At 42.2% G+C, this 24,939-nt stretch overlaps 1 long non-coding RNA gene across 3 annotated transcripts; it reads right to left on the bottom strand.

Moving 5' to 3' along the window:
* Positions 1-14,962: 14,962 nt before the first annotated feature.
* On the bottom strand, positions 14,963-17,011 carry LOC122153475. Of its 3 annotated transcripts, none has more exons than XR_006165376.1 (6): positions 15,999-17,011; positions 15,834-15,886; positions 15,674-15,736; positions 15,527-15,592; positions 15,277-15,443; positions 14,963-15,160 (listed from the first exon to the last, which is right to left on the bottom strand). It is a non-coding gene; the product is annotated as an uncharacterized LOC122153475 (long non-coding RNA). The 3 variants fall into 3 exon arrangements; XR_006165377.1 differs by having other exon boundaries at positions 15,324-15,443; XR_006165375.1 differs by having other exon boundaries at positions 14,963-15,443.
* Between the last annotated feature and the right edge of the window lie 7,928 nt (positions 17,012-24,939).

The following is a 24,939-nucleotide window of genomic DNA, read 5'->3' as shown; positions in this document are numbered from 1 at the left end:
ACAGACTGAGCTGAAAGTTATTGCTCACCAGATACAGTAGAATAATGAGGGTGGGGAGTTATTCATGGATTATTTATTCTACAGTCAATGAGGCAAAGAAAAATGAAAACAATTACTTCTCAGGTGTTATATAGAGAAGGCTGAGAAATTGAGAGGTATAATTTCTTTAGAGGAGTCTCAAAGCAGGGATGAATTATTTTCAGTGACTAATACACATGCTGTTAACAAGTATCTGATGTTATTTAGTGAGTGTGATGAAGTGGTTAAGACTGTATGTAAGACGAGAGTTTCAGAAAGGCATTGGGATATTAGGTTCCTCAATCCTATTGCCGTTCAGAGGGAGTACAGTGCCTGTCTTTTAGGTCACTTTGAAAACTCATCCCTACGCAATATGTGATATCCCATGAGAGCTGTGGCCTAGAGGTTTGAGCACAGCACAGAACAAAGCTTAAGTGCCGGTCCTGGGAAGAATTGTTTCTGTGATCTTGTCCAACTGCCGTAATTTTTTCTCCCTGAACCTTTCCTTTCCTTGCCTTATCCATGTCGAGTATTAATACATTAATATTTTTAATGCTTTCATAGAAGTAATGCCAATACCTCTGTAGCAAAAGTGGAATGAGAAAGTGCACTACGAATGCTGTCATTATACTTATTTCTGGTTTTGAAAGAATAAACATTCCCATAGAGACTCCGTTACCTCTTCTCTGCGTCATCCTGAGCCCTCTGCTGTGCCCTCCCCATTCCTTATACCCACAAACACTTCTTGGTGTTTAGGATATGTGAGGTTTTGAGGAATTAACTAAGAACAAAATATTAACTGGTGCCATTAAACTAGTTCAAAATTGCCCCTTTCCATGACTTCTTTCTTGTTAACATATTCCATTCTCCGCCTGCTCTATATCCCACAATTTTTCAAATTTGTAAACCTACATTTTCTGTTCTTTAGCTACAGCAAAAGTGATAGTGCTGATATAGTATCAGAAACTGACTGCATATATTCACTGTAAAAAGAAAAACTTCTGACCATGACAGGCAAAAAATCCTATTGCTTTCATTCTGAGATCTTGCAGCCCTTTCAGTATTCATTGGCCTTTATTATTCACCTGAGTAAGTAATAAACAGCTTCTCTGAGTAAGTATTTAAAGCTCAGCAGACCATTTTGCAAACTAAATTTCTGCTTTTTAAGGTCCTTCCAACAAGCACAACAAAAGCAATATACTTGCACATCATCCATTTATATTTTTATACATATATACTTGCATATCACCCATTTCATGGAGTCCTCCACTGGACAAAAATCTGACATTATCTGAGATGTTCAAACTTCACACTTCTTTAGCATATGCTAATTGAGGTTTTCAAAAACATACTCAAATTGCTCACGAATAGTCATGCATTTAAAAAATAATTATAAAGGATAAAAGAAGTCAAAACAGGAAGATTCAGCAGGTTGATTGATGAGTATCTCAATAATGGTGATAGTATAAAGTTTCCTTGTGGTTTGAGATGGAAGAAATGGCACAGATTATTTCATTTTTCCCCACCTCGGAATAGGATCAGTCCTTAAAAACTACTTAAAATATTTAAACTATGTAGCAACAGCAATGAGTTGTGCAAGGGTAATGCAATTATTTTTAATATAACCACAACTGGGGCCTGCAAAATCATTAACTTTGACTGATTTTGTCACACAAAAATCATTACAAAGATCTTCAGGCATTTTTTAGTCATATAAAATAAGCTAACCATCATATATATACTCTTCTTTTTTTTTTTTTTCTTTTTTTTTCTTTTTTTTTTTCTTTTTTTTTTTTTCTTTTTTTTTTTTTCTTTTTTTCCTGGAGGATGTTTTGAAATATTACTTTACATGATTCAACAAATCCAAGTTGAATATATTAACCTTTGAAATGAAAACATGGTCAAATTGTGTTAGCGCACAATATGAAGTTATTAGATACTTCTCTCTTCTACTCTTCCTCCTAACCTTTTCTTTCCAGAGTGTAAATGTGAGGATGTTCCTAGGCAAGCAGTGAGACACTCTTGCAATGGGATCAGGGCAACTGCCCTTATCACCCCTACCCTGCAACCAGAAAATGCCTGCAACTTGGGCCAGCAGGAATCTGCACTCCACACACTACAGGTTAGGAAAGTGCCCTAGCAGACTGGGACAGACACACTTCCCAAGATGTGCAGAAGGAGGATCTTCCAGCAAAGCTACTCCCATAAGAAAATTAATCCTTCCTTATTTTTCAAATCGACACTTCCAGAGCCTTAAAACCTGGGGAGGTATCCAGTCTACTGGTGAAACCTCCCTGGCAATTATTAAGACACTAAAGTGTTAAAAGACTCTAGTTATTACAGCTGTACACGAATTTTATTGAGCTTAATGGAAATTATACACACATACTGATGAATTAATAGATCATTCTGAATTTACTAGGGCTGTCAGGCATTGTCTGCTAAATGGAATTCATCCTGGACAGAGCTATATTTACAGTATGTGAATGTCAAGAACTAAACCACAATTTCAGAAAGCTAGAAAGGATAATTAAGAATTTCAAACACTGGTGGGACCAAATGGCATCCAATACACTGATCAGCTGGGGCCAAAGAAGAAAATGAGCCAAGCTGAAAAAGAAACTGAAACTTCTGAATTAATATTGAAAAATAAAAACCATGCTTTTTTATTCCTAACAAACTACTATTTTAGCATAGTTTTTCCCTTTTGTAGTTTGATGGCCAAGGACCCTTTGCATGGCAGAGCTCTAAAAATCATCCATAGCAGAATTTCCATCCAAGTCTCTAGTATGATAGTTATGAGGACTGCACACAGGAAAAATACATGCAATGTATTTCAAATTATGACCAAACAAGTCTTTATGATTATATGAATAGAATTAAATGCCATAGGATGGACAGCTCTATTACTGAGGGAAGTCTTGGGTTTATCAAGAACAACGTGGGGTTTCCTACTGGGACTGTCTATAAACATGCGTCTTTCTCTGAGGGAGAAAGAGTGCACATGAAAATTGAGATCATCTGCCTGTGAGAAAAAACTTATTTTCTAGAAATGCAAGTCAAGAAAGTATTTCATAACATTCTTAATGTAGCTAAAAAGGAAGATGAGGGTGCATTGACAGAAAAGAGCCATTATCTTCTTGCTTTATGCAGCTAAAAATATATCATTATAGTTTGAAATGAATGCATCTTGGCTTGACCATTGTTTTGTTGTTGTAGTTGTACTAAAAAACCAAACAAATAAAAAACCTGAAAGATGTATATAGGTACCCATAGCAAAATATGGTTCTAGTTCTTTCTTTACATGCTTCATAATGAAGGTAGTTTTAAAAAAGGAATATTAAACTCTCAAAATGTTCAGTATGTCACTATTAAAAATTATGACCCCAGACTTTCATTCATGCAGACATCAAAAGAAATTGAAGATGCTCAGAAGGTTTCATCTTCATGCCCCTACATCTTCTACAGTTTAAACATGTGCTCAAGACAGCATCTACCTTCAGAAATTTCTTCTGGTACAACTCGGTCTCTATCAATCTACACTGCATAATGAAAAATTTTGGCAATTAAATAAAAAAAATCATGCCATATGTCTCAGACATATCCTAGACTTGAATCTGCATTTTATGGATGTGCAAATAGAACTGAATTCCATTCCTTTCTGCATCATGACTAAAACAACCAAACAGAAATGGTGGTTACCTGTCAGAAATGCGTTTGTTTTACACTAATCACCAGTCTTATTTTGAGCTCATTTCCAGCTTAATGCTCCTTGAAGAAATGGAAGAATCTGTTTATTTACAAATATAATTTAGTTACTGCTCATGCACTTGAACAGTCCATACTAATTCTCTCCTCCAAGACAGTATTATTCTACACATTCATGTCTTTCTTTTTCTTCTGAGTTTGCCTTCAGGCCCCACCTTAGGCATGCTTCCCTCCGTCTCTCATTTAAGCACTACTTGTTAAATTATTTGGATGGGTTTTATATTGAAATTTTTTTTTTGCATTCATACTATACCTGAAGTCTATTAATGAAAAAATGAAACAACATTTAAGAATCACTGTGACAAATTATTTCAATATGCTATTTTATTATTCTTCTCTTCCAAGCTGGAAATGTTACATCTATGAACATACCGATTTTGAGAAATTACCTGTTTTAGGGAGTTATACAGAGCAACCTGTGGCTGCTACTAATGCAGCCAGCCCAGCTGGAAGCTCAGCTGAATCTTGTATGTCACATGCAGGATGAGATTTTCTTTGCACAAGAAGTAGGGGATGGGGTTAGTAATAGCCATCTCGATACAATGGTCTTTTGAGGATTTTGCCAAATTAATCACCTGAGAAGACTGCACTGAAAACCATCTAGACATTTTTTAAAACATGAATTAAGGCCTTGAAAGACTGACCCCTTGATGAATCTATTTCTATTTCATTCTGGAATGAAGACCAGGGGGAGTTTTCTTTCAGTTTATTTATTATTTTTTTAGACCACATAGGTGCCTTCTCTCATCATAATGTTATATATTACTATTATCAATAGCAATAATATTTTATGTTGACTTTTTATATATTATTTAGATTATTGCTAAATGACAATACATTAAATAGTATTTTTGAGACCTTAGTCTTGTCTTTCATGCTTTCGATGAGTAAGATGGAATCTTAGTACTACAGAAAGGAGTTTTTCTATTGAACCAAACAGAAATAGGATTTTAACCCTTATATACCTATGACACCTGAGGAAGTCCTGTCTGTGCAGAGTCAGACACTGTGCATCTCATAAGTGTATAAAATAACACTGAAGATGTTGATTATTTTCCAAGCATCTACATTGAACTTGCATTGCATTTAAGTATCAACCTATACAACAGATCTTACTGAGAGTGTATTTTAAAAGTACATTTAAGTATACATATAAAATACTGTGCTGAAATAGTCTTTTCTTAATTGAGTTTAGACCATTTAATAAGCAATTCATGGATGCATGGGGAGAATGTCTATGCTGAAATAAATGCACACAAAGTGAATTATAGTAATATTATCAAAAGCTATTGCAATTGTGTTGGAAACATTTCTAGTCACCTTTAAAGGAGAAATTTAAATCAATCTGGAACATTTTATTCTGCTATTTGTGGGGGGAAAAAAAGCATCCTTTCGCTAATGCACAGACTGCAAGGTAAATGCTAGAGAAGAGACTGTCAGCTCTTCTTATACTATCATTTATGCCTGGATGAGGAGTCTCCATGTGACTTGAAGGCTTTTGCAAGACAAATACATAGCAACACTTTGGTGAATACAGTAAATACTGCCACAGCAAAATAATATTAGGGAAGAACTGATGTATTTTTAGACATATTTTAATGCAAATTAGCAGCTGAAAACACAGGAAAGATCCAGCATAATCTGACAAGATTTCTTTCTTTAAACTGACAGTGAGCTACAGTCCTCATCTTGGGAACTTATTTGGTAAAGGTTTTGGAATAATTCACAACTAGTATCTTTAAATCACTGCTTTACATTAAATAATTTGTTCTACCAAGGATATAGTCTCATTATCTACTCAATACATATTTAACAGATTGGAGGAGGTTAGCAGAGTAATGCGGTAAAGTTACTGAACCATTTAAGCATTCTGAGTAAATATATATTAGCCTCCCTGTTACATTGTCCGCATCATTCAGTCTCAATTACCACACTAATAAACCATAGTTATCTTCATCTCCTACTACAGATAGCATATGGATACATGACAATAAAAGTACTTTAAAATACTACCATTTACTCTATCTTATAATATTAGGAGTATCCAGAGTCCTCTTGAACCATTTTATAAATTCTTTCATACAATTGATTGTGGTAAGGTGCTTGGTGTTACAGTTAAATGTGAAGCTCCACTAATTCTCCATTATGACTCCAGGACTGCCTTTTATTAAGTGTCTATAGTGCACCTAGCACAGAGCAGGGTGTCAATCGTGACTGGAGCTTCTGCATATTACTTGAATATGATTATGCTTAAAAGATAAATACATATTGTTTTGCCTGTCTGTACACCTGCCTGTTAGACAATTTCCTATGCATCTCCTGTGTTTCTCCTCTTTTTTTTTTTTTTCCTTTTTTTTTTTTCCTTTTTTTCCCTTTCTGCTAGGCTTCTAATTCTAACAAAGACAGCCTGGCATTAAGAGCACCAACTGTTCAAAGGCTGGCAACCTGTCAACTTTTTTTAAAACTGAAAGCATTAGATGAGCTTTATGCTAACTTTAGGAAGCCACTTGCCATGGCTATGCAGGCACAGTAACTGCATGGGCTGCAGTGGAGTTTGTGAGCTGTGCAAGAGCTCCAGCCGAGCCTGACCAGATCAGGTCAGCCCACAGCTCACAATGAAGCTGCTGTATCACATGCCTTGAAGAATGTTCCCATTCACCAGTTGGAGATTTTCATTAAAGCCACTAACCCTCTCGCTACTTTAAATGGAAAAATAGACAGTATAGGTTTTTGGTGAACTAGGGAGACTGGTTGTTAGCTTCTATGTGGTCTGAAAACCACTATTTATTTTATTGTCATATTGATATAAATTCTATGCTATAGTAGTTATATGCTGAAAAAGAGGTGGCTTATTCATTCCTTGTTCAGAGTAGTCCCACCACAGCTAGTCTGATGTTCTTTCAGGAGAAGCGATCAGCACGCTGTAGTAGCTTATAATAAAATCATACATGCATGTACATCATAAATGCACATGCAAATATTGTGAGCACAAATGACTGCTCTTGACATCTAGGTAGCCATTTTGAAAGTAAGGATGAAACTAAGAATGAAATTACTTCTTTCAACAGAATCAGGAAAAAAACGAATAGTAATAACAAGGGAATGAAATCAAAGTACAAGTTGCAGGGCTGCACCACAATCTTTTTTGTTGATCTTCCTTGTGCACTGACATACAAAAGCAAATGGGAAGCCTTGATAGAAGGCACACATTGATCTCTGATTTATGAATGTTGCACCTGTGATCACCCTTAATCACACACAGCCCCTCATCAGATTTGATAGTTCACAGGCCTGTTCATAAAGAGCACTTCAGCTTAATTTATAAGGAGCCATGATCTGGTTTTAACATCTCTAGAGTTTAATATGCACTATGCAAAAAAGCCTGGGTTTATTGCATGGAGTTAGAAAACATCTAATCAAAGACATGATTTTAAAGTCTTTTCTGCAGTCAATAGTTCAGTGCCATGAACTATCACATGCCCTGCTACACAACAGTAAGGGAGGTGGAGCTAGGCTGTCGGTACACACATGAAACTAAGATGATAATAACCCTCTATGTGTTGGCTCTTACAACAACCACCACAATGCATTCTGAGTTTACCATCCGGTCTGGTGTCACATGAACAACTTTTTGTGCATGTTTCCTCTAGTTTGGAGAATAGAAAGCTCCCTAACTGAGGAAGAAGGGATTCTAAAAAAAGCCCAAAAGTGATCTGAAACGACAGACCACAGAACTGTAAAGGAGCCTGTGGGTAAACTGCCTTATTTACATGTCAGAGGCTTCAGTACCAGTCCACCATACAATTCTGTTATCCCTTGGAGAGCAAATTATATATGTGTATGCATCACCTACTCGCACAAACAAATACATAATGTTAGGTAAGTGTTTAATGTCACGTACATACAATGTAAAATAAAAATATCTATTATAGAATGACAAGCTTATTATTAAAATACATTCTGGATAATCTTAATCCATAAGAAAACAAAACTAGAAGAGGCCGCCCAAGTCCTATCAGTCGGCCAGAAGTATCTTCCAAGATAAAGTCCCTTTTCTTCTCAAGCACAAATCCTTTTCACAGTATTCATGAAACACAGTGTGACTTGAAGATGCTTTCTGTGAGGTATGACCACATAAGAATCACTTGACCTTCAGACACTTTGCAGCTTATTTGAAAGTATCAGACATGAAAAAATATATATATTTGATAAAAGACTTACACTTCTTGATCTTACCTCATTTTTAAATTAAAAATTATAAAGTCCCATTAGGTAGACCAAAGTCCTGCTACTACAATAGTGCACAGGTTTTTACCTATAAATGCATTGGTAATAAAAGGTTCTTAGACTACTGTATGTTACTCACTGTGATGTGGCATGTAATGAATGAACAATATGCTCCACAGCATCTTAGGATTTCAAAGCATCATACAAATATTGAATTAAGCTTCCCAATGAGGTAAGTAAATATATCAATGTATAGAACAAGCCCAGAAATCTATGCACAGTGTCCAAAACCACACATGTTCCAACTGCTGTAAACAAGATCCACTGGCTCTGAGACCAAAATTTAATTTTGAAAGCCAGGCGGTCAAATCAGCAAAAGCTATTCCTCTCGCCCTATAGGGCAAGTTGCCCTATCAGTGAAAGTGAACTGAGAGCACTCCATTAGTCCTTTGATAGAGATGGCAGAGAGTAGGAGAGAATATGAAAGATTTAATCAACAGAAACGCTAAGAGGAAAAGGCAGAAGAACCTAAGTGAAAAGTACTTTAAAAGGAATCAAAGGAATACGATCATAGAATAGAAACATGGAATCACAGACTGTTTTGGGTTGGAATGGACCTTAAAGCCCCCCCAGTGTCACCCCCTGCCCCAGGCAGGGCCCCCTTCCCCCAGCTCAGGGGGCTCCCAGCCCTGTCCAACCTGGCCTTGAACCCTTCCAGGGAGGGGGCACCCACAGCTGCTCTGGGCACCCTGGGCCAGCGCCTCACCCCCCCGCACAGGGAAAGATTTCTGCCTTAGATCTGATTTGAATCTACCCTCTTTCAGCTTAAACCCATTAACCCTTGTTCTATCACTACACGATCTTGTAAAAAGCCCCTCTCCAGCCTTCCTGCAGGCGTTCTTTAGGTGCTGGAAGGCTGCTATGAGGCTATGATGACAGTAGCGAACAAGCTAATGCCTTTTGCTACCTATAAATGAAATATGGTAGAGCTGTAGGTGAACTTGATGGAACTAATAGTAGAAATGTTCATAATTCATGGAGTACACACATTTTTGTGGTGCATCATTCAGAACTGATACGGTGCTATCTTGTAGAAATTTCTGCATTTTGTAGAAACGATTTGAGTGCAGAGAGGTATTTAACAGCACCACTTGTCACTTTTGAACAGTGAAAGATCTTCAGTATCCCAGTCAAAAACCTTGAAATGTGTTGAAGTCTATATGGCTGTACTCTACAAAAGAAAGACGAAGAGCAGGGTATTTTATTTTCACTTTAAAAAGACCTTGATTTTCTCTAGTAAACATTGAGAACCTAAAAGAATGCAATCTCCTTAAGAACTAAAAGGAATGCAATCTAATTATAAGTGCTGCTGTGATAAAAGCACTGAGTCCCACTGTGTTTCCAACTTCATGATGAAGCAAAGTCTTATTGTTCTACCCACAGACATGCCTGCCAACGTGGGAGAATTTTAGATGCAAACAGAAGACTGAAAGTCTATTCTCTACTACAGCAGCGAGTAATTTAGTTGCTTGCCACTTCTACCTCTAGTGAAGACCACTTTATATACGAGTTGAAGGATATATCGGCACCATTCTGAAAAGCTGTAAATACAGCATAACTTGTTTTCTAGGTGCTCTCCATCCACATGACTGCTTCTCCATCATCTAGTGGACTGTCAGCTTAGAGGCTGTCTGGCAAAATATTAACCCCCTGGGCATGTACAGACATAGAGGACATCATCAGCTCCAGGGCATGTCTCAATTACACTTCTTGCAAACCAGCTATCTGCAAAACTGGCAGCTCTGATGATGCAGGTGGCTTCAAAAGTACCTATAACGTTTATAGACACACTCACAGGGATATTTTGCCAACTCAGATTGAAAAATCTGTTCTTCCTAGAAAAAGTGCATCTTTTGTTCATTAGTCTTCTGTTCAGCTCAGTTGACCTTGGTTTTATTTCAAGATTTGATTGCTGTAACGTTCGCTCTGCTGCTCAGCCAGCAGTCTATAGGATTACAAGAAGTAAACAGTTGGAAGGAAAAAAAAGGATGGCATCTTTCTCCCTCACAAATTAAGGAAGGATTCATCTGAATATAGACATCTATCTTTGAACTTGTCACTTTAGTCTCCCTTTACAGTTGACAGAGAGCTAGTCAGGATTGTCAATGTCATCTAGAATAAGATTTATGTTACCCTAAACTAGAAGTTTGCACATGATCAGATGAGTCAAGCACCACTAAAATGCCTTTTTCCTCTCTTTTAACTACAAGAAGATCCTTGAGTATCTGGCACAGCGGTAGACAGCAAAACATGGGCGAGATGAAGCCTGCCTTTAATAGAGATTCTGCTGTTCCCTCCACAGAGTCTGCTTCACCCCTGTGTCTACTCACATACACTGTGCTGGCTCGCTCATATTGAGGATGTAAGAATAACGACATACAGAATTGTGGAATCACATTGGGAATTGTGAAGTGCCTTTTCTTTGCAAGCATGATCCTGATTTGAAACTTTATAGATAACACCAAGCCTAAATTTTTGTAGTTAGCCAGAAATTACAATACTAATACTATCAATATTTATATGATTATATATATTTTCATATAAAGATATATAATTAAATATATAAATATAACATTATATATTATTATTATTGTTGTTGTTATTAATAAAAAAAATACCACAAAAAAAAGAAAACTTCACAAAATAAATAACAGATAGGAAAAAAGAATATGATCATCAGACAATACTGCATTAGATGTAAAAATAGTAGGCACTCTACAGTTTTGCAGCTCATACAAGAAACTAAAGGGAGGAGGCAGTTGTGCTGTGTTTTTTTCTTTTTTTTTCTGTCTGGCTGTTTCTCTTTTTTTATCATAGAAGGTGTGGAATTTCTTATTGATTAATAACAACGATAGCAAATTAAGAACCATCAAAGTACAGGGATTTCCTTTAAATTAATGTAAATACTGGGTGGACAAAAGCATTCATATAGCCATGTTGATATGGTTAGATCTCATCTATACTAGCATATTTTTCATTAGAGTTACACCTTGTGAATTATCTATTTTTTTTTTAAATGTGTTTTTTTAAATAAAAACATATTTTCAAGGGGTTTCTGTGCTCTGCTATAAGTTTGTGAGACATATTTAATTGTAATCTCTATTTTGCTTCCAAAATTGAAACAAAACAAAAATTCCTTTGTCCTTCCCTCTTCTTTCAGAAACCCCAATGTGGTGCTATACCAATCTGTGTGCCAGGCTACACGTCTCTCTCTCCTCAAGGGGTCTTCCAACATTTCCATTTATTTTATCATCAACTCTCAATGTAAAACATAAGAGAACTGCACATACTGGATCTTTGGCTCTGAGTGTTTACTGAACAACAAGAAATACAGCATTTTGCTTTCCTAACAAGGCCTTAAAGTCCACCCCTCCCTGCTCTACCAAGATCAGAACAGTTTGCTTTTTTTCCCTTCCATGATTTCACAATAATCCCTTCCTTTGCTTTCTGGTGATAGGATACATATGCTCAATCACTTCTTCCTCTCCAGCCTATGCAGGAGGGGAACAATAATTAAAATCTTATATATGCATGCAGATACTGCTCATGGTATTTTCAAATTAGTTTGAGAGATAGGAAAGGTGTTTGATTCACATTTTCTGTTGTACCCAAACAAAATCATTGCTCCTCACTTATTATGAGATAGTGCTTGCTGTATAGAGAGAGCATTTGGATCAGTTTGCCTTTCACAACTTACCTTGCCTTTCTTTTATTGTCAATGATCAAATCCCTCACTGGCTTCATGGTGAGCTGGACTGAGTCCATGATCCCATAGGGTTTATATTGTCTTGTTTATATCTAACTGACATATTTTATTATAGTATTGGGGAAAACACTTGATGATAACTGTTTGTCTAACTCTGGTTTCCAGTTTATCTGGAAAACACATTTCTCACTAGGTCAGTTATATCTTAGCACAAAGCTTGATTACTGACTAAGAAATGTGCTCCATGCATCTGACTCTTACCTGCACTACGAAAAACTTACATGCTTCCAGAACCATCATAACTTTAGTTATTCAGAAAGTGAATATGTTCATTCTCAAACATTTCGGTCCACCTTTTCAGGGTATCCAACATACATTTCTGTAACTATTATCAATTTCAAAGGAAGCCTTGTATCAGTTAAGGCATAATGAAAACAGTAGGATTGGACTTTAATTTATTTGGAAGCCAAAAGTTTGTATTTTTCAAATTTCAGAGTAAAAAACTGTTCACACAAGATTGAGCTTTCGTGCTCCTGAGGAATTTATTAATTCACGTAACTGACATAATCTTTGGAGCAAGGGAGAAATGACTCCTCTGCTTCAACGGATCACCAGTGACATTCACCTTATATACATGTCAGCTAAGGCCTATGGACAACAGAAATTCAACTTATACTTGGAAAAATTGATATGAATGTAAAAGTTTATGTAAACTCTATGATAGATCTTTGTATTCTGTAAGATACTTAATTTTTTTCTGCACCTTGTCTAACTGTACAAGAGCATGAACCTTCCAAGTCAAAGCTTCTTGAATTCTGAGTACCTATGTTTTCCATTAAAACCTAAACCAAAATTTTTATGACTTATTCTTGGCAAAAATGGTTTTACCCGATGCTATCACACAGAGATGACGGATGAGGGATTGCAACCCTGTTCTACAAATGTCACTTGGGAAAATATATGTAAACTGTTTATGCACTAAATGACAACTTTTATTTCACTTGCAGAATTATTGTTTTTTGTGTTGACAGTGCATGCAGATCTTGGTACATGTGTAGTGCAGAATCCACTCATGCGCCTCTTCTCTCTTTCCACTATATTACATACATTTTATTAATACATTCATATACTCATATTAATTGTGTATGTTTTGTGTAACCACAAGTAGGAAAGGCACCAAATGACCTGCCTTAATTATTCCATTCACTCTGTAGCACAACTCTGTCCAATGGGGTTCGCTTCCTTTCATGACAGGGATCGAAATAATCACACAACTTTCTTTTGTCTTCATTCTTGAATTAAAAAAAAAGTATGGTCTCCCCTCACTAGAAAAATGGTAATATTAAAGAAGAGTACACTATCCACATACTGTAATATTTTGTATGTCTATTAGATGCACCAGTTTGCCCATTTCTCATCACTATGAACAGTAATGGGAAACAAAATGTATAATACATCTAGCCATAGGCCTGTGTACCCTACCAGGACCAATCAGTCTTTGGTAGGGAACTAGATATCCGTGTTAGTTTAGGATTGGCTCTACCACAGCATATTCTGGAGAACCATCTCAAGCCTGCTTAAACTGATGTCCAGCAACTCTGTGTTCCCCAAAGGATATTTCTTTGGCTATGGTTCAACAGAGTACAAAAAAATCCAAACTAAATCAGATAAACCCCACAACAGAAATGGTTTTAATAGACTAGGTGTTCTAGTACATCAGCTATTCATGACTAAAGGTTTCACCAGACAGAAACAGAAGTAGTTCAGGCATTTGAGAAGTTGGACTGGACTCATCCCAAAAGCCTGTATATGCAATATATGTGGAATGTGAAGAATGTCAACAATTTTCCTTCTGTCGAATGTTAAATAAATACCTATTTCCACCTAAATTTACTGTTCACCAAAACTTACTGAGTAATAAATGAAAAGGAAAAAAATATGACAGAAAGACACTGCGCATCCTTCAGACACAAGTGAACATTTACAGTGCAAATCTGTTGCCATAGCCTGAAAATTCTCATCAGATAATGACATGCTGTATATGAACAAGCCTCTGACTGTAGAAAATTATTGAGAAAATTGTTAAAATTAAAAATGTTAAAAGTGTTCTCTTTTACATGACAAAAGCAAAATTTAGCTTACTGAATCACTAAAATGAAAAATTATGTCTTTCACAACACACTTCTGTTCTAGCCATCCTTACTTACACAAGTGTTTATTGACATTAATAATAATAATATAGTTATAAAACTGTATGTTAGTAAATTCTCGATGACATGTTGATTCTTCTGATTCCTAGTGTAATTTAACTGCTCTCAGTGAAATTTCTCTCAAATTGTACAAGTAAAAGAACACTCAAATATTGCTGTTATTTTTAGCATGTATGATTTATAAAACGCATGTATACTTTTTGCCTGTTTGCTTTCCAGTGGACAGATGCATTGTTAAACTCTATCATACTGAAATCATAAAATTTTATGTATCCCCTTTAAGACTTCCCTTTGCCCACATTTTGAAATGAATGTTGTGAATTCTCCTTTTGTCCATTTCTTCCCTTTTTCTGCACCCCAAACATGAAGTCACATACAACATATACTAGTTTGTTTTGGTTTGGTTTGGGTTTTTTCTTATTTCAGAAGTAAACTGTGAGACAGAAAACTTGTACAGAAAGGCACTCAGAACACTGCTATACGGCAGCCCCAGAAAGAGTCACGCGTTATGGCCCGTTATACGAAGCTACCGTCAAAACCGAGACGGTGGATGAGAAGTAGGAGTCCGAATCCTAGGACGGAGGGATGCAGGGGAGACGTCGCAGTCCGTGAAAATGGACGCCTAAGGAGCAGAGCTGATGCCGCAGCCGGCGACGATGCTGCGCAAAAGACTCCCGACCGGAAACTTCCAAGACCTACCCACGCTTTAAGCTCATAACGCAAGAATAAAAAAAGCACCCAATCGGCAGCGTGCCGATGAAGATGGGCGTTCGATACCCTAGGGATGGCCCCCGAGACGCGTGTCGTGCTCCTCGAGCACAAAGAGACGCGAGGACGTTTAGAGCCGAGGAAGGGCAAAGACACGGCAGACAGAAGAAACAAACAACACAATGACACACGCAGAGGCGGGAACTGCCCTGCCCGGGACACGCGAACATCGAGGGGAAAAGTAACCCGTTCCCTTTACCTGACCGGAGGGCCCCGCTCCCGTACAGCCTTCTCCCCCGTGCTAACTTTCAAACACTCCCCTGCAATTCCCAACCTCGGCCCCTCCTCGCGGCCCCGTTCGGTCGACTTAGCTTTCACAGGGCCGGAGGTCCGATTCCATCCTCGACAAAAGCAGCGCGGCAGCTAACTAGCACGTTCCTGCAGTTGCCGCCTTCCTCTTCACCTGCAAGAAAACGCCAACGGGAGAAAACACAACCGGCCGTTGGCATCGCGCTGCTCCGTGCCTACCTCTTCCACGACACCCCCCTGTACTCAGAAGCGTCGCGGGGTTCCGCTCACCGGCTCTTTGCAGAGTCAGATGCTGCAGCCGTCGTCACTGGCGTTACCTAAGATACCGAGAGACAAAGTTACCCTTGCGCTTCTAACGAGTCACCCACGATCCTCCTTGCGACTACCCCGGCTCGCTTCAAACGCTCATCCCATCCCAAAGGCGGCTCCCAAAGCACCTGCAAAAGCAAGGCGAGCGCTCAACGGAGCGGTCCTACGATACTTCCGTATTAGACACCGACCTGGCTGACAACTGCCTCACCTTCTCACACTGTCAGTCTGCGTGCGGCTCGGCCCCTCCGCGGCCATCCGCGGCACCTGCAAAAAACTCAAGGAAAAGACACGTGCCGAGAGTTACCGCCTGAAACTGGGGTCTGCCCGCACGGATTCCCATCTCCCGCTCCCTTACCTCGGCCCTTCACCTGCCCTGCCGCTGCTGTTTCCAGTTGTCACGTCAAGGCTCGCGTGCCACCTGTAACACACGTACCACAAGGGATGCTTCTACTTTCACCGACAATTTGATGCCTAAAATAAGAACTGCTACTTTAACCCCCCTCGTCGTGGCTCACCTCGCCCAAGCTGCCTCCGGTGCCAAAATCCTACTTTGCTTGTGGCTCTCCATCTAAAAAACAAAAACAACAAACAAAAAACACCACAAAACACACCACACACCGCTATCATCCCCTCAGATAGCACCGGTGCCATCTTCCCTCCCGCACCACTCAGTGACCCACCTTCTCACAGCCCTCCGCTCACCTCCCCCGTCACTCTTTGGTGCGCATCTCACCGATCTGCATGTCAAAACAGTTACGCGAGTCACCCGGAGGCTTAACAAATCCGGAGGTGTCACTTCCACCTAGGGATACTAGCTGGCATCCAACTACAGCCTGTTGTTAAAAAGAAAACCACGCGCCTCCCCCCAGAGCGTACGCTCCCACGCCTGCGAGCCTTAACACCTTTGAGATTCCATCTCATTTGCTACTGCTGGACAGCTGCTCCCACACCGCTCCAACAGTCTCCATAAAACGCCCTAGAAATGACCGTCCGCACAGCCTCTGGATGGCTACTACGAGGTGACCGTACGTCTGTCGCCTAGGCGGTCTAAGCGTATCAACATTTAAACCGTTGACTTCTACTGCCGTTGTACTTACTCCTGACTCTACACCCCCCAGGCAGGGCAGCTCTGAGCCAAACAGGCACACGCATACACTAACGCTAAACGCTACCAAAGGTTTGATTCCAAGATAAACTCTAAGCGATAAGGGCTCTCAGACAAGATACCATGTCAGGCGAGAAGACCTAGAGGGCCACAACTGGGAGGCGAGGAGGCTATACGGCAGCCCCAGAAAGAGTCACGCGTTATGGCCCGTTATACGAAGCTACCGTCAAAACCGAGACGGTGGATGAGAAGTAGGAGTCCGAATCCTAGGACGGAGGGATGCAGGGGAGACGTCGCAGTCCGTGAAAATGGATGCCTAAGGAGCAGAGCTGATGCCGCAGCCGGCGACGATGCTGCGCAAAAGACTCCCGACCGGAAACTTCCAAGACCTACCCACGCTTTAAGCTCATAACGCAAGAATAAAAAAGCACCCGATCGGCAGCGTGCCGATGAAGATGGGCGTTCGATACCCTAGGGATGGCCCCCGAGACGCGTGCCGAGCTCCTCGAGCCCAAAGAGACGCGAGGACGTTTAGAGCCGAGGAAGGGCAAAGACACGGCAGACAGAAGAAACAAACTACACGATGACACACGCAGAGGCGGGAACTGCCCTGCCCGGGACACGCTAACATCGAGGGGAAAAGTAATCCGTTCCCTTTACCTGACCGGAGGGCCCCGCTCCTGTACAGCCTTCTCCCCCGTGCTAACTTTCAAACACTTCCCTGCAATTCCCAACCTCGGCCCCGTTCGCTCGACTTAGCTTTCAGAGGGCCGGAGGTCCGATTCCATCCTCGACAAAAGCAGCGCGGCAACTAACTAGCACGTTCCTGCAGTTGACGCCTTCCTCTTCACCTGCAAGAAAAAACAAATGGGAGAAAACACAACCGGCTCTTCCCGGGGAGGCCACACAAAAAAATTTCTGCCTGCCTGTTTTGCCAGTTGACGGGGTTAACACAAAGGACACATCACCAAGCTAAAGAAATAGGCTTATTTCACTTTGGTTTAAAGCAGCAGAAAGAATAAGCGAGGTAACGCATCTAGTCATTACTACATAAAGCTAGCTCTAGTGATTAAGAAAGATACATCACCAATTGCCTTCCTACTTGACCATCATCCAGACCCGTGCATCAGCTGGGGAGCCCCGTCACAGCGAAGGGTCGGAGAGCCTTTCCCGGCAATTGGGAAGTCCCACGCAGTGCGTCCACTCGTAGGTAAGGTCTCCGTCTTTGCTGCGAGAGGGTCCGGCTTTTATACAGTTTAACAAACAAGTCTATACAAAATGCACAGGAGATATCTGGGAGGTTGATATGCCTCACTCAGGCACGTCCAGATCTGGCCAGGATCCGGGCATGTCTGAGGAGTTCCTCTTTTTCGGTACATTTGGGATTTATAGTTACTTCCTGTCGTTTACTGATTGTTCCCAGGGATCCTTCCCAGGGGTGCATTTTCACGCTGATAAGATGCTGGTCGCTGGTCGGGGGATTCACTCAGAAGTCAACCTTGGTTTGAGGCCTATTGTTCGGCCCTTTTTTGTTTCACTGCCTTAAAAACACCAGCCTGAGACAGACCTGCGCCCAAACATAGGCGACAACAGTCGCCTCACAGACCGGCCAGGAGCGGGGAGTAAAAACCCAGCCAGGGGACAGGAAGAGAAAAAATTTCTTGTCCCCCAGCTGTTTTGGGTTTTTTGGATTTTTGGTTTTGTGTGGTTTGGTGGTTTTTTTTTGTTTGTTTTTGTTTTTTTGTTTTTTTGTTTTTTTTTTTTTAATTTCTATTTTGTCTGTCTACTGCCTCTAAACAAAAGCTACACAACCTACAGCCCGTAAGGAAAAAACCAAAACATCAACCATTCAGGCACTGCTACACACATTTTAAACACCACACAGCCAGCTACCACTCAAACCACCACCCGCTCTCCCCTCGGCCACCCTACCACCAAAACCGCCACAAGCCATCACCCTCCGTGATCCTCAGAAACACCAGGTACGGGGGCCTCAAAAAATCATCCTGCCCGAAAAAACTCCAGCCTGAGCCTGACCTGCACCCAAATCCAGATAACGATCCTTGCATCGCACACCGGCCGGGACCAGGGAAAAACTACCCAGCCAGGAGACAGGAAAAAACAGAAGTTTATTCCCCTGACAGAGGTTTTCATTAAATCCAGTCTACGTAGTCAAATTGAGCCCCGCCTACACCCTGGAAGAAAAGAGACGACAAATACTCTTACACAGCTAGACACATTCTAAACATGGCGCTATTCCACCTACCGCCAAAACCAACCCCCACTCTCCACCGGCCCATCCTTCCGCCCAACCGTCACGACGGGCAGTCACCCCCTGAATACCTGTTCCTGGGGGACTCGAGCGCCTAGCCTGAGGAAATCCCGGCCCAAACCTGACCTTCACCCAGACGCTGACCGCGACCGTCACCCTCAGAGAGCATCTGCGACTGGGTGAAAATAAACCCCACCGGGGAGACAAAGATGTCACCCAGTTGGAGGATTTGTTTTCTTATTTAAAACAAACCCACACAGTGTACCCGTGAACTCTATTCCACCTATCCCTGAGACTCCACACCCCCAGGCAGAGCAGCTCCGAGCCACACAGACACACACAAAATACTACAAATGACGCGATTCAAAGAGGACTAAACGCTAAGCGATAAGGACACCCAGAAGGCTATGCCGTAAGGCGAGAAGACTCGGAGGGCCACGATGGCGACGTGAGGAGGCTATATGGCAGCCTACAAGAAGCACTAAGTGGAACGGCCCCTTACGAGAAGCTACCGTCAAAACCGAGACGATGGGTATGCAAGAAGATGGGCTTCAAGACCTAAGAACGTCAGGATACGGGAAAGAAGTCACCGGCAGGAACAACGGATGCCTAAATAGCAGAGCTGACGCCAGAGCCGGCGACGATGCTGCGCAAAAGACTCCCGACCGGAAACTTCCAAGAACTACCCACGCTTTAAGCTGATAATGCAAGAATAAAAAAAGCACCCGATCGGCAGCGTGCCGATGAAGATGGGCGTTCGATACCCTAGGGATGGCGCCTCAGGCACGTGCCGTGCTCCTCGAGCTCAAAGAGATGTGAGGACATTTACAGCCGAGGAAGGGCAAAGACACCGTAGACAGAAGAAACAAAACAACACGTTGACACACGCAGAGGCTGGAACTGCCATGCCCGGGACACGCTAACATCGAGGGGAAAAGTAACCCGTTCTCTTTACCTGACCGTAGGGCCCCGCTCCTGTACAGCCTTCTCCCCTATCCTAACTTTCAAACACTTCCCTGCAATTCCCAACCTCGTCCCCTCCTCTCGGCCCTGTTCCCTCGACTTAGCTTTCAGAGGGCCAGAGGTCCGATTCCATCCTCAACAAAAAACAGCACAGCAGCTAACTAGCACGTTCCTGCGGTGGCCAGATTCCTTTATCGCCTGCAAAAAAGCACTGAAGAGCTCAACTGCTGGTCAGTATCACGCTGCTCCCTGCTTACCTCTATCCGCAACACCCCCCCATCCTCAGAAGCATTGCGGTGTTCCGCTCACCTGCTCCTTTTGGATTCAGATGCCGCAGCCGTTGTAGCTTTCGTTACCTTACTTACCGAGAGACAAATTTACCGTTGTGCTTGTGAGAAGTCACCGACTCCGTGCTCGTCGTTGCTACTACCCCGGCTGCTTTCGGATGCTCAGATGATCCCAAAGGTGGCTCACTTGGCACCTGCAAAACCAAGGTAAATGCTTAACTGTAGTAGAATTTCTGACAGAGAACGGCCACGATATTTTGTTGCAAGGTTTGGACAATCCAGGCCTGAGATCAGACTGCTAACAACAGCTGTGTTATGAGAATGACCTTGAAGGGCTGTGTTGTGAGGAACTGTATCTGTTAATGAGGAATTTTCTCAGCTATGTATCTGGCTAAGCTAAGCACAAGTATGCAGCAAACCGCAAGATGCTTGCCGATCACAGTTTCCCTTTGGGTGCGTGATAAGTTGCTTATGACCAATAATCAAGGGGTATGGGGCGCGTGAACGGTGGGTGCTTGCTTTGCAAAGTATATAACAAAGAGATTCGGGCAATAAAGTGGGAACGACATGTAGTCGCATCAGGGTGATTGTCGTTACTCGGGCCACTCTCCGTATTGGGACCCTCTTCACTTAACCGAGTGGCCATATAAGACTGCACTATTAGGCTCGGACCTGGCTGATGACCGCCTCACCTTCTCAGATTGCTCAGCTGCATGCTCCTTCACCCTTCTGAGGCTACGTGTGTCACCTGCAAAAAAACAAGTAGCAGCACTTGCCAAGATGCCCAGGCAGAGCAGCTCCGACACAAACAAACATGCACAGACCGACACGGCACACAGACAAGATGAGAGACATAAAATAAGCTCTTTAAGAGGAAAGACTCAGATCGGAGATGCTCTCAGACAAGAAGACCTACAGGGCCGTGAGGAAGAATGGGCGGCAGGCTGAGAAGAGTCAAGTGTTATGGCCTGAGAGAAAACCTTATAGCCTCCACAGGGGTAAGGCACGCACAAGTAACATTGCTTCAAGACCTAAGAACGTCAAGATGCTGGGAAGATCTCCCAGAAAAGATATTTGTGAAAATGGATCGCTGTACGTAAGAGATGCTAACGCAGCCCGGAACGACATTGCAAACGCAGCCTGACTAGAAACTTCTGAGACCTAGCCACACTTTAGGCCTAGTACAGCAAAAACAAGAACTGCCTGGTTGGCACTGTGCCGATGAGGATGGGTGTTCCGGGCCCAAGGGAAGATGTCCGAGGCAACTACTGTGCTCCTTGAGCTCAAAGAGCCACGACTGACATCGAGACCCAAGAAAGGTCTAAAGACACACGAGACAGACAACACACACTACATGACAACAGACACAGGTCGGAACTGTGCTGCCTGGCATGTGCTAACCTCATGCTGAAAAGGAACCCCTTCCACCCCCGCTTCAGCTGCCCAAAGAGCACCTGTTCCTGGACGGCCCTCTCCCGTAAATTAACTTTAAAACTTCTCCCTGCAATTCCCAACCTTGGGCTGCCCCCCAGAGCCTTCTCCCAAGCACCAGTCCCTCAACTTATCTTTTACAGTGCCAGGGGGCTGAATCCATCCTTGACAAAACAACGCCCTGGGTAACCAGGTTATTCCCACAGTTGCTAGGTTCCTCTTTGCCATCTGCATAGAAACAGAGTGAGCCATAAGGACATTATTGGTTGATGTGCACCTCATCTGCAACACCCTCCTCCTCCAGAAAAGCGACATAGCTTTCCTCTCACCCCATCTCAAAACTGTACAAAATCCTCTTCTCCTCAATTGCCTGATGAAGGATCCGTGCTCATTCCTAAAATTAAAATTAAACAATATGCTTTATTAAACTATCATGCCCTCCCAAACAAAATTACTAATGTAAAGTAAAAAAAAAAAAACAAAAAAAACAGAAAACAACAACAACAAAAAAAAAAACCAAACTACATATAAACATTCTATCTCTTATATATGATGTTGAACCTCGACCGATCCAGAAAATCTTACCTCAAATGGCTCTCTTCCTCTAGAGATCAAAACACATCTGTCTCAAAAGTTTAATTGGCTCAAAAGCTGCTACTGACTGAAGGACTGAGAGAGCCCTCACACCTGAGAAACCCAGGAGTGGAATGAGCTCCCTGTCGAGCGGCTGGGGCTTATATACCCCGGGCCCCGCCCACCAGCCCGCCCACAATCCCCTGGGAAAGGGGCGGGGCCAACCCCTGGCAGGTATAAAGTCAGCCAGAGGAGCAGAGGGGAATTTTCTCCTCTGCCTAAAGTTTACAACACGTGTAGCGCTCTGTGGAGAAAGCGACTGACCGGAAATGACAATACCCACTCTTTTACTGGACCTGTTGTGTCGGCAATGCGACCCGGTAGGGACTTCTGCTTAATTTTTCCAGGGTATACATAGAAAAAGATCGGTATTTTATTAGGCTCTGTAACAAAAGAGTTGAATAAAGGCAATAGCGATACTCTTATCGACAATGATGTACTTTAGTTTCCAAGAAAACAACCAAAATGCTATAGGGTTACGCTTCCTTTCTACCGAGACTCCGCACGCTAGCTAGCTTTTACTGGAATTATGCTGTGGATGGAACTAAATGACAAAGTGGGGGTAGATCCTACGAGAATCCCTCCTCTGGGAAGTCTGGAGGGGATCTGAATGGACTACGTGTGCTCGCTGAGCACCGGGAATAGAACAGACGCGTCCTAGCTACCGTAGAGGAAGACGTGAACTTTCTGCAGACAAACTACAGCGTTGGGAAAGGTCTTCTTGGCACGCGGAGGGCACAAAGCGCACTGCCGTTTTGCCAATCGATGGGGTTAACGCAAAGGGCGCAAAAGCTGAGTTAAAGGCTTATTTTGCTGGCTGTCTCGAGGTAATAAGCGATAAGTAAGAAACGAGGTGCTTAAAAAATAAGGCGATGTGTCCAGTCCTTACTATACCAGATGAGTCATAGTGATTAAGAAAGATACATCACCGATTGTCCTTGTGCTTTACCATCGCCTGGATCCATGCTTCAGCCGGGGAGCCCCGTCACGACGAAGGATCGGAGAGACTTTCCTGGCAACTGGTGAGTCCTACACGGTGCGTCTGCTTGTGGACGAGGTCTCCGTCTCTGCTGCGTGAGGGTTCCGGTTTTAGATGGGTTAACAAACAAATCTGTAAATCTGTAGAACTAACAAAATGCACGCAAGACATCAGGTGGATTGAGTCGCCTCGTTGTCCTCCTTTGAGATTCTTTCCCAAGCCTGGCCAAGGCTCAAGGAGGAACCGAGGGAGTTTGCGTATTTGACCTCAATAATTGGCTCCTAAACTAGGAAATGTCGGTATATTTATGTATTGTTTTATCTAAGTTACTTATCTCGATAATGAGATGTTCTATCCAAGCTCTGTATTTCACTAATGATTGGATACAGATATTATATAATGTTTGGTCATGAGATTGAGATTTGTCTAGAGGGTGACTTTGGCTCGAGACCTGTCGTTCAGGCCTCGGTACTTTGACAGCAGAGCCGATAAAGGGCGGCGGAGCACGAGGATGGCCTCGGGAGGCACGCTGACATCGAGAGAAGAGCAAAACACAAAAGACGGCTCTCGCACGGGATGCTTAACTCGAGAAGGCATCCCCGCGACGTACGGAGGTTCTCGCGGGACGACCGACCAAACAGAAGCATCCGAAATGGCGGTGATTAAGTAAGACAGCTCTGGGGTGTGGACAAAGCCCGAGGAAGGGATCTGTCCGCGTAAGAGATGTATGCGGAGAGCCGTGGAGCTAAAACGGTCCTGTCAGATATGAGGATTGTCTCGAGAGATGTCATGACGAGAATGAGAGGGCTCCGAGGAGCAGAGGGAACGTGGGCGTGGAGACAAACAAAGGACAAAAAATAATTTTAAAAAAACACGAACGGAAGACAGGTAGCCAGGGTACATTAAAAGCGATGGTTAATAAAGAAATACTGAAATAAATAAGAAATATTGATGGCAAAATACAGGGGAGATGTAGAAATAAAATTTTAGGGGTCAGCAACGAGAAAAACTAAGGCAAAATAATTTAAACACAAATGCGGTGACCGAGATACAAGCCAATTGTAAAATCCCAGGGATGAAGAGATGAAAGAACTTAAAAATAGCGATAGCAAACTGAAACACCGCTGTTGCAAAATGGCCAAAGGAAAAAAATTGCTTAGTGTAACGTAAAAAATTAAGCGATCGGTCAAATGCCTATGACGTGTCATCTGTCACACAGAGATCCTTCGGCTAGGTGAGCGTGATAAACGCCTCCCCTTAAATGCGTATGTGGAGAGGCTCCGTGTCAAATTGAGAGACTCCTAATCGGAAGCCCTCGTCCTTCAACGTCAAGGCCCTCTGAAAAAGAACAAACTAGCTGAAGGCAGGCGGGATGTAAGAAAGCGCAGACGTAAACCAAAGAAAGGCCCATTCTAAAACCTAGACGAAGGTCGAGAAAGGATCCTCTCCAGAAACTGCTATAGACCGCCAGGGACCTAAATCGCACAGGTAATAGTTATATAAGACGATAATGAGTTAACGAATAGGCACATAACGGGATGATGTGAGCTTTGGCTATGGTAATTTACGACAGGCGAGTTAGGCGGAACGATTCCCTCGCGTACCCGGCCGGATAAAGTAATCCCCATGCGTTAACGCTAAACCTGGCGTTAAGGAGGTGTCGTTGCCGATTTCAGTATAGAATTTTGGCGACCCGGATGGGATGCTGCCTCGGAAACTTGACGAACCCACGGGATTGGAAAGACGCTGGCGTCGCCTAAGTGGTTTTCGGGGAGATCCTCCCGATCCCCTGATCTGGTGAGTTTGGAGTAAGAGCCCTAGCGGGTTTTTTTTTTTTTTTTTTTTTTTTTTTTTTTTTTTTTGTTCTTTTGGTTGGTTGGTTTGTTTGTTTGTGTTTTTTTTAAGGCATAACCAAAGGTAACACAGACTGGAAAAGCCTGTCCGTAAGACT

The sequence above is a fragment of the Tyto alba genome, unplaced genomic scaffold (assembly GCF_018691265.1).
Source record: "Tyto alba isolate M040663 unplaced genomic scaffold, T.alba_DEE_v4.0 Super-Scaffold_2, whole genome shotgun sequence".
NCBI lineage: Eukaryota > Metazoa > Chordata > Aves > Strigiformes > Tytonidae > Tyto > Tyto alba.
This window is presented reverse-complemented; position numbering and strand designations above follow the sequence as displayed.